Below are 14,545 nucleotides of genomic sequence, written 5' to 3'. Positions count from 1 at the left end.
ATTTGGAATTACGTGTCAAGTGGTGCGCAATGGCCATCTACCGTGATTTTAATATTCAGCCTAGTTTTCTTGCACACTTTTGAGTTCAGTATCAGAACAAAGCGTTTACAGAAGAAAAAAGGCTGCTATCTGCTGACTGAAACTTAGTTTTTTTTATACCCTTATTTCTAATCTGATGACTCCAAGTAGATTTGTACCATACAATGGTGTAAAATGTTTTTCCTTCCCTAAGGAGACTATTGATTGTCTTAGAACAAATAAATATTTTTTTTGTATTTATTTACTTTATGACTTCGTAAGTATGATTCCAATTGAGATAGTAAGCATACGGTCAATTTATTTCTCTATTTATTCGCTATCTTTAGTATCATTTATATTATGTGTTTACCTGCAACTTGGTTAAGTCTATTATTTGCATTTATTAGTACACTGCAATTATATACCGGCACCTAGTGGCTACAATGTGTTGCTACAATGTGTTGCTACAATGTTGTTGCTACAATGTTGTTGCTACAATGTGTTGCTACAATGTTGTTGCTACAATGTTGTTGCCACAATGTGTTGCTACAATGTTGTTGCTACAATGTGTTGCCACAATGTGTTGCCACAATGTGTTGCTACAATGTTGTTGCTACAATGTTGTTGCTACAATGTGTTGCTACAATGTTGTTGCCACAATGTTGTTGCTACAATGTTGTTGCTACAATGTGTTGCTACAATGTTGTTGCTACAATGTGTTGCTACAATGTTGTTGCTACAATGTGTTGCTACAATGTTGTTGCTACAATGTTGTTGCCACAATGTTGTTGCTACAATGTTGTTGCTACAATGTTGTTGCTACAATGTGTTGCTACAATGTTGTTGCTACAATGTTGTTGCTACAATGTTGTTGATACAATGTGTTGCTACAATGTTGTTGCTACAATGTGTTGCTACAATGTTGTTGCTACAATGTTGTTGCCACAATGTTGTTGCTACAATGTTGTTGCTACAATGTTGTTGCTACAATGTTGTTGCTACAATGTTGTTGCTACAATGTGTTGCTACAATGTTGTTGCTACAATGTTGTTGCTACAATGTTGTTGCTACAATGTTGTTGATACAATGTGTTGCTACAATGTTGTTGCTACAATGTTGTTGCTACAATGTTGTTGCTACAATGTGTTGCTACAATGTTGTCGCTACAATGTTGTTGCTACAATGTTGTTGCTACAATGTGTTGCTACAATGTTGTTGCTACAATGTTGTTGCTACAATGTTGTTGCTACAATGTTGTTGTTACAATGTGTTGCTCAGGCAGTGCATGTAGGGACCAACAAAAAAAAAACTCTTTGAATAACCTGCCAGTACATTGCCGCAACTTACAATCACATTTATTAATACTTAATGTAAGCTAAATATCACACGGGGACTCGTTACTACGACCCATGGACCTTGTTTCAGCTTTGGTCACATGAGAGTACATAGTGAATAAGAATAAACAAACGTACTTGATAAGAAATGGTCCTCAAAGTGTAGGACAAAAGAAATCCTTTGTTCCTTGCTAGACACTGAAATGTATAGTCAGAGCTTCAAGTAAATTCTCTACATAGTCAGAGCTTCAAGTAAAGTCTCTACATAGTCAGAGCTTCAAGTAAAGTCTCTACTTTAATAGCTGAGACGAGTGGAAGCTCACTTGGTGAATCTTTTGTTCAATCGTCAATAGGAACAATAAGTCTAATGCCATGAAATGTTGATTTTTAAACATTTCCTTGGTTTTAGACAAATTTCTTTGAAGTTTCCAAAGTCAAAGTATTAAAGGCATTAAGATGAGCTGTTCACTGATTGGCAGAACTTACCCAGTTCAATAAATCTCATGTTTTTTTTCCAAAATAGAAATAAATGTAATGTGTTGTCGTTTATCTTTGCAAGCCATTTTTTTGGTTGGTTTGAAATTCTCCACACAATTAATGACTTTTCAAATTATTATGTGGTAGATTGTCATTTTTCCTTATACACGCAATAAAGTTTGTATCAATTAATAATTTAATGCTGCTATATCTCAAGCTTAGATGATAAACAAAATATCATTTTGAATTGGAAAGCTAAATGCTTTTATTCAATACTACGGCTGGTCAAATTAAAACTAACAGTCTCTTAAAATGGATTGTAGTTATATAGCTCTCAGTGGTTGGGAAATTCTACCCAGTTTATCAAATAAAAATGCCAATAAAGTTTCAAAGCACATTGAGTCGAGTATCTTGTGGAGTAACTAGGTCACGTCTGCACATGGAAACCCTTTCATCGTCGTCTCCAGGGCACGTCTTCCTTGCCGTCACAAAGATAGATAGTTGATATGATCTTGTTGCTTTTGTAGCAATGAAACACTTACTTCTGTTTTAAAAAAAAAGAATAGATTTTGATCTTCATTCGGTTTCAATGGACAACCTTCCATTCCATCATTTAAGTAATAATCTGTGAATTAACATGCAACCCAGCATTTTTTTGTATATGATTATATGCTGCGCAACCTATTTCACCCCCTATTTCTGTGGTAAATACATTTGAGAAGCCCACATCTCGTTGTAGCGGGTTAATTGTACACGTTTTAGTCTTTGTTTCTTTTTTAAATCTATTTTCCAATAAAAAAAAATATGCTGGTCATTCTGATACGTTTATTACTTAGAAAGGAGCAGTTAAACGCTCAGTGCCAGTGGAATGCAAACATTTGGCGAACAATGCTCGTGGAAAGCAAACTAATGGATCCACAAATGGGCTGTGTACATGAATGACAATCTGACTCGTCGCTGTTATCAGAGCGGTCCGGAATCATGCTGCAGATTTTTTTTTGGGGGAAGTTTATAAATTTGAAGTTGATTGCAAATAAAATATATACCTTGCAAACACCTTGAATATAAATACAACTCATTAAATCTGTTCGTCGTCACCCAAGAAGCAGTCATTCCAACCGTCACTAATATGTGTGAGTATATTCATTGTGGGGTATTTCCTTCGTAAGTTTATTCTTGAAACTGGAGTGTAGTTATTTACCTCTCATTGGTTGTGAATTTCAACCCCAGCACATGATTATAGAAAATAAGATCCCTATGTAAATAAATAGGACATTGAGTTGAATATCTTGTAGAGCAACTGTCACGTCTCTACATGGAAACCATTTCATCAGCGTCTCGAGGGCAGACTTCCTTGTCGTCACTGATATAGATTTCATCTATTTTTCTTGAGCTTTTATGGCACTAATATGTATTTTTTTAAATATGTTAATTTACCTTCATTCTACCCGTTAAAACAGTTTTCCATTACGTTATATATTTAAGTAATGATCTGTGAATTAATATGCAGCCCAGCATATTTTGTACTTGATTATATGCTGCCCTGCCCATGTGATCCCATGTCTATTTCTGTGGTAAATACATTTTAGACGCCCACATCTCGTTATAACGTTATAACGGGTTGATTGTACAGAAAAAAAACTGAGTGCAGCATGTGGTTTCTACAGAGATGTTTCTTTAAAATTAATTCCAATTTTCCAATAAAACCTTTTTTGGAATTCATTATTTAGAAAGGAGCATTTAAATGCTCAATGCCAGTGAGATGCAAACATTTAGCAAACAATGCCAGTGGAATTCAAACTAATGGAGCCACACATTTGCTCTCTGAGTCGTCACTACTATCCGAGAAATCTGCTATCATGTTGCATATTTTTTTCCCTTATTAATTTGGGGGGAGTTTGTGAATTTGAGGTTGTTTGCTAATGAAATATATACCATGCAAACACCTTTAATATTAATCAACTCTCCTGTGGAAACATGTTCGTCGTCACCCAAGAAGCAGTCATTCCAACCGTCACTAATTTGTACGAGTATATTTATTGTGGGGATTTCCTTCTTTAGTTTATTCTTGAAGCTACAGCGACAATAAGTTGAACTTTTGTAACACCTACTACGTTTATTTAGACAAGTACACTTCTAGAATAGGCTTTAGTTCTTTCTTTACTATACAACTCTCTCTCTCTCTCTCTCTCCGAATTTTTACTCTGTCTACAGATTAAGTGACACAATATGCATTATTATATTTCCTGGTTCAATTAACAAATGGCACATACAAATCTTAGGTTTCTCTAATTTACATAAGCAACTTCATTTACACTTGGTAACAATGACTCACATGAATCCACCTGTTTCAAGTTTCCCTACGACGTAGATAATGCGCTCCTCTTATTCTCTTAACCTACATAACCACAGTCCCAATATTCACATACATAGTTACAATTTGTTTTTGTAAGAAAGACATGCATGAACACTTTGGGACACTATTAGTTGATACATTGCAGCTCTTAGGCTCGAAAATGTCTTCATCACATTGATGCCGGTAAGAGCCTAGCAGGTGTTACAGTTGTCATGTAACACTGAGACCTAAGAATAAATTTTGTTCATGTAATGAGGAGATTTTTTTTATTTTTTTTTATTTTTCAGTCCAACCTTTTAATTTAATGCACTTGTACTTATATTTCTTGGATAGACTTTCCATTTAAAGCAGTTGTCTTCCTTGTCAAATGTATCGGAAGCGTTAATAGAAGTCTTTATAAAGAAACTAACAGACTTGTTAAGATGTCTTTCCTTACACTTAAAATTTATGAATAATAAAAATGCTATTTCTAAGAAGATATGATGATACATTTATTTTCAATGTTTTCAAAATTGTGTTTCGGGCATTCAAAATCAAAAAAATTTTTAAGTAAAAAATCGATTTGATTAGGTCCTTTCTGTATGCTGTGATTAGCAGGACTTAGTGGTTCATATGTCAGAAGTTACCTAGTTCATTGGTCAGGTTACCTAGCTATAAGTTAAAACTTACCTTGTTCATATGTAAGAAATTACCTACTTCATATGTCAGAAGTAACCTAGTTCATGTCAGTAGATACCTAGTTCAAATGTCAGTAGATACCTAGTTCAAATGTCAGGTTACCTAGTTCATAGGTCAGAAGCCACCTAGTTCATATGTCAGGTGACCTAGTTCATAGATCAGAAGTAACCTAGTTTATATGTCAGAAGTTACCTAGTTCATATGTCAGTAGATACCTAGTTCAAATGTCAGGTTATCTAGTTCATAGATTAGAAGTAACCTAGTTTATATGTCAGAAGTTACCTAGTTCATATGTCAGTAGATACCTAGTTCAAATGTCAGGTTACCTAGTTCATAGTTCAGAAGCTACCTAGTTCATAGGTCAGGTTACCTAGCTATACGTCAAAACTTACCTAGTTCATAGGTCAGGTTACATAGCTATACGTCAAAACTTACCTAGTTCATAGGTCAGGTTACATAGCTATACGTCAAAACTTACCTAGATCATAGGTCAGAAGTTACCTAGTTCATAGGTCAGGTTACATAGCTATACGTCAAAACTTACCTAGTTCATAGGTAAGGTTACATAGCTATACGTCAAAACTTACCTAGTTCATAGGTCAGAAGTTACCTAGTTCATAGGTCAGGTTACCTAGCTATACGTCAAAACTTACCTAGTTCATAGGTCAGAAGTTACCTAGTTCATAGGTCAGGTTACCTAGCTATACGTCAGGTTACCTAGCTATACGTCAAAACTTACCTAGTTCATAGGTCAGGTTACCTAGCTATACGTCAAAACTTACCTAGTTCATAGGTCAGGTTACATATCTATACGTCAAAACTTACCTAGTTCATAGGTCAGGTTACATAGCTATACGTCAAAACTTACCTAGTTCATAGGTCAGGTTACATAGCTATACGTCAAAACTTACCTAGATCATAGGTCAGAAGTTACCTAGTTCATAGGTCAGGTTACATAGCTATACGTCAAAACTTACCTAGTTCATAGGTCAGGTTACATAGCTATACGTCAAAACTTACCTAGTTCATAGGTCAGAAGTTACCTAGTTCATAGGTCAGGTTACCTAGCTATACGTCAAAACTTACCTAGTTCATAGGTCAGGTTACCTAGCTATACGTCAAAACTTACCTAGTTCATAGGTCAGGTTACATATCTATACGTCAAAACTTACCTAGTTCATAGGTCAGGTTACATAGCTATACGTCAAAACTTACCTAGTTCATAGGTCAGGTTACATAGCTATACGTCAAAACTTACCTAGATCATAGGTCAGAAGTTACCTAGTTCATAGGTCAGGTTACATAGCTATACGTCAAAACTTACCTAGTTCATAGGTCAGAAGTTACCTAGTTCATAGGTCAGGTTACCTAGCTATACGTCAAAACTTACCTAGTTCATAGGTCAGGTTACCTAGCTATACGTCAAAACTTACCTAGTTCATAGGTCAGGTTACCTAGCTATACGTCAAAACTTACCTAGTTCATAGGTCAGAAGTTACCAAGTTCATAGGTCACAAGTATCATTGTTTATTGGTCAGAACTTCATTAGGTAGAATTACATATTTCATTTAAATCTCATATTGTTTTTAAAATAGTAGACATGAATGTAATCTGTTGTCTTTTATCTTTGCAATCTGTTTCTTATTTAACATTCTCCCTACAATAAAATACTAAATAAGAACGAATCATTCACTTGACAACAGATGATCATACACGTGATTAAGCTTCAGGGCAATCAAACATTTTGGTCCATGCAAGCTGACTCTCAAGTGTCTTGTAATTGTCCCTTCAAAGAAACCTTTCTACTTTTATAAACGAAATTATGGGCAGTTAACCAGGTGACTAAAATTATCAACATGATTATAGTTTATTTCTTTAACCTTTGTAAACCCATTTGTTTGTGTGACGTTAACAGCACAAATAATAATGTAATGGTTATGAACTAAAGTGTCATTTCTTCCTACTAGCACAGCATCATTGATTAGAATCTTTTAATCAATCCGGCCTAAATTATGTTAAAATGTATAGAATGCTCTAAGAAGTATTCGCTTATGAAGATTTCAAAAATCTATTGTATGACTTCTAACCACAAAGGTTCATGTTTTCCCGATACCTCAAACTATATATCCTTACCTGGCATCCCTTTTCCTGTTCTCTATTGTTTCTACACATTTTGGAAATTGTTTCCATATGAGAGAAATCTACTGAGATACTCTTTCATAAGTGTCCATCAAGTAAAGTGGATGTTGGTGCTCAGTTAATTGTAAAGGTAAAAAGTCTTTAAAATATTGGACATTTGTAACCATTTGTTTGGCGGATAATTGGAATCTCACCTTGATTTTAATGTTCATGTTAGTTTAGTCTAGAAGCAGTACAAAGCGTACACACAGAAAAACTGTAATCTCGATGAGTCAAAATTAAGAAAAGAAAATTTCTTTGACTTTGGATACCATTTATTCATTCTTTTACATTCTCCACAAAATAGTAATTTGAACAATTACTATTTAGAACCTTGTCCTTTTCCCCTATAACCACTGCATCTTTGATTACCTAGTTCATCTTTGATTAGACTCTTTTAACGGTTTCAATCTTTTATTCTCTGCCAAAATAATGAAGTTAAGAATGTTGTCATATTTTTTTAAAAAGTATTCGCTTAGGAAAGTTTCAAAACTTGTTTGTAGATTTCTTTCAAAGTCAAAGTATTAAAGGCCATTAGGTGACCTCTTTCCTGTCCGCAGTGATTGGCAGAGCTTACCCAGTTCATTAATTATCATGTTTTTCAAATAAGACATTAATGTAATTTGCAGTCTTTTATCTTTTCAAGCAAATTTTTTTGTATGTTAGAAATTCTCTGCAAATAAATGACTTCTCAAATTCTAGTGGATCTAATAGATTGTCATTTTCTCTTTAAACTCGTAACAAAGTTTGTATCATTTAATGTTGTAATTTTATTGTGACTCATATCTAGCTTGAATTGGAAAGCTAAAGGCTTTATTCAATATTACAGATAGGTCAAGTTGAAACTAACAGTCTCTTAAAATGGATTGTAGTTGTATAGCTCTCGGTGGTTGGGAAATTCTACCCAGCTTGATTATAAAATTAGTATTCCTATAAAATTTAAAAGAATAATGAGTTGAATATCTTGTAGAGTAACTGTCACGTCTCTACATGAAAACCCTTTCATTATCCTCTCGAGGGCAGTCTTCCTTACTGTCACAAATATATATTTCATTATCCTCTCGAGGGCAGTCTTCCTTACTGTCACAAATATACATTTCATTATCCTCTCGAGGGCAGTCTTCCTTACTGTCACAAATATATATTTCATCTATTTTTCTAGAGTTTTTACAGCACACTTATTTCTGTTTTAAAAAAGAATGAATATTGATCTTCATTCTCACCATAAGGACAATCTTCAATTCCATCATTTAAGTAATAACCAGTGAATTAATATGCGACCCAGCATTTTTTGTACATGATGATATGCTGCCCAAGCCATATGATCCCCTGCCTATAACTCAGATAAATACATTTAGACGCCCATACTTTGTTGTAACGGGTTGATTGTGTTTACTGAGTGCAGTAAACATTTTCTAAAGAGACTTGTTTGTTTCTATTGTATCTCTATTAACCGATTTTTTTTTTTAATTTCTGGTAATTCTGAAACGTTTATAATTAGGAAAGGAGCAGTTGAACGCTCAATGCATGTGGAATGCAAACATTTGGCGAACAATGCCAGTTGCAATACAAACTAATGGAGCCACACATTTGCTGTGTGCATGCATGACAGTCTGACTCGTTACTACTATCTGGGACATCTACTATTCGGTTTCTTTAATATACAGCATTTCCTGGTTCAACTTACCAATGGCCGATACAAATCTTTTCTAGGTAACTCTAATTTACATAAGCATTTTCAGTTGTAACTCCATTTGCACTGTCCATAATAACAATGACTCACATGAATTCACCTTTATCAAGTTTCCATATGACGTAGATAATACGCACCCCTAATTCTCGAAACCTAAATAACCGCAGTCCCAATTCTTACATACAGAGTTATGACATGCTTGAACACTTTGGGACACTATTAGATGAGACATTTCAGCTCTGAGACTCCACTCATCCCATTGACGTTGAAAAAGGTCTAACAAGTGTTACAGTTGTCATGTAACACTGAGACCTAAGAATAAATCTTGTTCAGTGTACATGAAGAGGTTTTTTTGTTTTTTCAGTCCAACCTTATAATTGAATTTTTGTTAATATTTCTTTTATTGACTTTCCATTGAAAGCAGTTGTCTTCCTTGACAAATGCATCGGAAGTGTTAATAGGAGTCTTTATACAGAAACTGACTTGTTTAGTTGTCTTTTCTTTGACCTGAAACGTGTAAATAATAAAAATGCTATTTCTAAGAAGGCATGACGATAACTTTGTTGTTGACAAACTTTCAATGTTTTCAAAATTGTGTTTCGGGCATTCAAAATGAAACAAAATATTAAAGTTGATTAGATGAAATCCTCCTATTGTTGTTTTTTTGAACTAGTATACAGGAATGTAATTTGATGTGTTTTATCTGTGCAATCTATTTGTTATTTGACATTCTTCCCCCCTATAAGATACTAAATAAGAACAAACAACTCACTTGGCAACAGATGATCATAAAAGGGATTAGGCTTCAGGGCAAACAAAAAGTTTGGTTCATGCAAGCTGATTCTCAAAAGTCTTGTTATTGTCCCTTCAAATAAAAACTTTTTACTTGAATGAACGACATTAAGGGCAGTTAACCGGGTGACTCAAATAATCGACAGGATTTTAATTCATTGTTTTGAATGACTGTAAACCCTTTGTTTGTGTGACGTTCTCCACACAAATAATAATGTAATTACTAAATTATCATTTCCCCCTACCATTAAAGCATCATATATTTGAATCTTTTAATTAATCCCGCCAGAATTATGTTAAAAGGTAGACCCTATATAATACTCTAAGAAGTATTCGCTTATGAAGATTCCGAAAATGTCTTGTATCAATTCAACAGAAGGTAATACAAGGTGATGAAATATCCACAACAATATGTCTTAATCTGTCATCCTTTTTTTTTCTCTTATCTAACTCCTAATTGCAAAAAGCCTTTTCAACACGAGAGAAATCTACTGAGATACTGTTGTAAATGTCCCCATCAAGTACATTGGATGTTGATGCTCTATTAGTTGTAAAGGTGAAAAGTCTTAAAATATTGGAAATTAATTTCCATTTGTTAGGCGGATATTTGGAATATGCCTTGATTTTAATGTTCGCAGATTAGTTTAGTCTAGAAGCAGTACAAAGTGTAAACACAGAAAAACTGTAATTCTTTAGAGAGCTTGAAACTTGATGTTTATATCTACTACGATCATTAAAAATTAGGGGAAAAAAATCTACGACTTTGGAAATCAATTTCTATTCACAAAAATAGTAATTTGAACAATTATAATTTAGAACATTGTCATTTTCCCCTAAAACTACTGCATCTTTGATCAGACTCTTTTATCGGTCTCGATCTTTTATTCTCTGTCGAAATTATGAAGTTCAAAATGTTGTCATATTTCAAATTAAAAAGTATTCGCTTAGGAAAGTTTCAAAACTTGTTTGTAGATTTCTTTCCAAGTCAAAGTATTAAAGGCCATTAGTTGAGATATTTCCTGTACGCAGCTTGTTTGACATTCTCCGCACAATGAATGACTTCTCAAAGTATCATTTAGTAGATTGTCAATGTTGCAATTTTATTTTTACTCATAAGTAGATTGAATTAGGAAGCTAAAAGCTTTATTCAATACTACAGTTTGGTCAAATTAAAACTAACAGTCTCTTAAAATGGATTGTAGTTGTATAGCTCTCGGTGGTTGGGAAATTCTACCCAGCATATTTTAAAATTAATATCCCAATAAAATTGAATAGTACATTTAGTTGAATATCTTGTAGAGTAAATATCACGTCTCTACATTGAAACTTGAAACCCTTTCATTATCCTCTCGAGGGCAGTCCTCCTTCTCACCATAAGGACAATCTTCAATTCCATCATTTAAGTAATAATCTGTGAATTAATATGAAACCAAGCATTTTTTGTACCTAATTATATGCTGCCCAAGCCATATGATCCCCTGCCTATAACTCAGATAAATACATTTAGACGCCCATACTTTGTTGTAACGGGTTGATTGTGTTTACTGAGTGCAGTAAACATTTTCTAAAGAGACTTGTTTGTTTCTATTGTATCTCTATTAACCGATTTTTTTTTTAATTTCTGGTAATTCTGAAACGTTTATAATTAGGAAAGGAGCAGTTGAACGCTCAATGCATGTGGAATGCAAACATTTGGCAAACAATGCCAGTTGCAATACAAACTAATGTCTGAGTCGTCACTACTATCCGAGAAATCTGCTATCATGTTGCATATTTTTTCCCTAATTAATTTGGGGGAGTTTGTGAATTTGAGGTTGTTTGCAAATGAAATATACACCTTGCAAACACATTTAATATTAATAACTCTCCCGTGGAAACCTGTTCGTCGTCACCCAAGAAGCAGTCATTCCAACCGTCACTAATTTGTACGAGTATATTTATTGTGGGGATTTCCTTCTTTAGTTTATTCTTGAAGCTACAGCGACAATAAGTTGAACTCTTGTAACACCTACTACGTTTATTTAGACAAGTACACTTCTAGAATAGGCTTTAGTTCTTTCTTTACTATACAACTCTCTCTCTCTCCGAATTTTAACTCTGTCTACAAATTCCATGTCCTTGAAAACATGTTATGTAGGCCTACTAGTACATCATCATATTTCCTGGTTCAATTAACAAACGGCACATACAAATCTTTTCTAGGTTTCTCTAATTAGTTTTAAATGTGAAAAAAAAGACTTAAAATATTGGAAATTAATTTCCATTTGTTTGGCGGATAATTGGAATCTCACCTTTTAATGTTCGCAGGTTAGTTTAGTCTAGAAGCAGTACAAAGTGTACACACAGAAAAACTGTAATTCTTTAGAGAGCTTGAAACTTGATGTTTATGTCTACCTCGACGACTCAATATTAGAAACAAAAAAATGGTTTCAACTTCGGGAAAACCCGTTTCTATTTGTTTTACACTATCCACAAAAATAATACTTGCAACAAATAATAGCTAGAACATTGTCATTCTCTATATAATCACTGCGTCTTGGATCAGACTCTTTTATCGGTTTCGATCTTTAATTCTCTACCGAAACTATGAAGTTCAAAATGTTCATATTTCACTAATAAGTATTCACTTCGGAAAGTTTCAAAACTTTTTGATTTCATTCTTGTATGATAATGATAAATGTAGAAATCTTTCTTGTACTATGTCGATATAAATGTGTCACGTGTTTGTTCCCCATTGTTTTTCACGAAGCTTTAAACTATTTCAGTCCTCATTTCCTTCCTTTAACGTCACATCAAATTTTAAAATCCTTTTCAATTTATTTCCGAAGCTTCAAAATATGTCTCCCATAGAGTTCCTTCCTCTAGCACTGGTATAATGTTAAGCCTTTTCAATTTATTTCCGAAGCTTCAAAATATTTGTCCCATAGAGTTCCTTCCTCTAGCACTGGTATAATGTTAAGCCTTTTCAATTTATTTCCGAAGCTTCAAAATATGTCCCATATAGTTCCTTCCTCTAGCACTGGTATAATGTTAAGCCTTTTCAATTTATTTCCGAAGCTTCAAAATATGTCCCATATAGTTCCCTCCTCTAGCATTGGTATAATGTTAAGCCTTTTCAATTTATTTCCGAAGCTTCAAAATATGTCCCATAGAGTTCCTTCCTCTAGCACTGGTATAATGTTAAGCCTTTTCAATTTATTTCCGAAGCTTCAAAATATGTCCCATATAGTTCCTTCCTCTAGCACTGGTATAATGTTAAGTCTTTTCAGTATAGTTCGCTAAGGAGAACATTTTCAGTTGATGTTTAATTATGTTTCTGCTTTGATATATGCAATAACGCATGGTCTTCAAGTCTAAAGATTGAGGAACAGTGCAGCAATTATCGTTTAAAAGCAAACCCATTGGCGACCTGCATATTTACCCCATATTTAATGCAAGCAAAATCATTGTCCGCCGGCGGTCTATTAAAAAATAACTATTGACAAAATATTACAAACAAAAATTGTTAAAATAGAATTTGAACTCCTTGCACAGTTTTGTAACAAACAATAAATGTGTAGGTAACTAGCTCACTGTTTTATGGTTCAACGAAAATGAAAAAGGATAACTTAGGGGGGGGGGGGGGCAGAGGGAATATTGTAGGAAGGTTCGAGACACCGACCCTAGTGACGCCCCTGAGTACATGAAAGTTAATTGCAGGAGGAAGGGGCTAGAACAATCCTCATTTTTTTTAAGCTAATAAAACATTATATATAGCTCAGATTTAGTGGAGTTGTTTTTTTTGTTGTTGTTCTTTTACCAATAACAAACTGCTTTTGACTCAATCAAATGTGATCCAAATGACATCTTTATGCCTATAAATACATTTTCTTGTGTAAACTCAATGTTCGCCTTGTTGGATGAAAATGTTACACTAGTTACATTGTTGTGAACAGGTAAATGTTATTGGGTATATTGCATTGTATGTTAGAGCATTGGAATATTTTTTTTTTAGTTTTTGTTATTAAATTGAAAACAAAATGGTACTGTTATTGTTTCGCCACACCCTCTGAAAATGTTAATAAGGGACTACTGTAGGTAGAACGAACTCTTGACCTTAGCCTATGCGCATGTCTTCTAACCTATGTTCATTTAGAGAGGGTTTTGATCAGGAATAATTATTGTCAATACATGGCTTGATGAAGTAGACAGCAAACATTTTATATTTCTTCTGTTGTTGTTTTTTTAAAGCATCGAGCTTTAATTTTTTAGCAATCATGTAGCTTTTTTTTTTTTTTTTGTATTTTCCACTTAAAATGTATAACCATTTTAACTTAATTTAATTCTATTGTCTATATTGGCCCTATATCAACAAATGTCCAGAAGCAGACTACAGCTTTTGTCTCAAAGACAGAAATGAAAACAAAAATTATTTCCCTTGATACTTGTAAATCTTCTGTGACATAAAACAAAAATGTTGAGCCAGAAGTATCACTTTCAAGAAGAAAAGATTAGATGCACAAATCTAGTATATATAGGTAGTGATCCAGATCTAGTATATATAGGTATGTGATCAGATGTTAGCATACATAGGTATTCATGTGTGAATGTAATCTTGTTTAAGCTTGTGATCAGTTGTTATCTCTGTGTAGAGAGAAACTAATTGCACTCATTAGAGAGATGTTTGTTTTTTTTATGCATGATTGTAAATAGCTACCTTTTGGTAATGTAAATACAATGAAAGTCTAAAATTTAGCGAAGAAAAATATGTTCTCCTATACAATGCATTTTGTGTGTAAAGGAATTATATATATATATATATATATATAATAAAAGTGACTTCAATGCCAGAGATTGTTGCTTTATGTTTTTCAAAGTATTTGTATTATTTGTTTTACTAGTGTCTCTCAACAGAACACACACCCTTTTAGAAGAAGAAGAATATTAATAAGGTTTTTTGTCAAGCTTGAGGATTAATGAGAGGTACAGTATTCCACGTGACCAGCTGTGACCTCTATATGTTGCCACACCCAGAGCAGA

The 14,545-nt window shown here is 33.7% G+C and overlaps 1 long non-coding RNA gene across 1 annotated transcript; it reads left to right on the top strand.

The window, feature by feature from the left end:
* Positions 1–1,049: 1,049 nt before the first annotated feature.
* LOC129922785 (uncharacterized) lies at positions 1,050–14,330 on the top strand. The gene is made up of 2 exons (XR_008774644.1): positions 1,050–6,160; positions 6,313–14,330. It is a non-coding gene; the product is annotated as an uncharacterized LOC129922785 (long non-coding RNA).
* Positions 14,331–14,545: the final 215 nt, after the last annotated feature.

The sequence above is a fragment of the Biomphalaria glabrata genome, chromosome 14, assembly GCF_947242115.1.
Source record: "Biomphalaria glabrata chromosome 14, xgBioGlab47.1, whole genome shotgun sequence".
NCBI classification, from domain to species: Eukaryota; Metazoa; Mollusca; class Gastropoda; family Planorbidae; genus Biomphalaria; species Biomphalaria glabrata.
The sequence above is the reverse complement of the archived record's forward strand: the minus strand, read 5'-3'. Positions and strand labels throughout refer to the sequence as shown.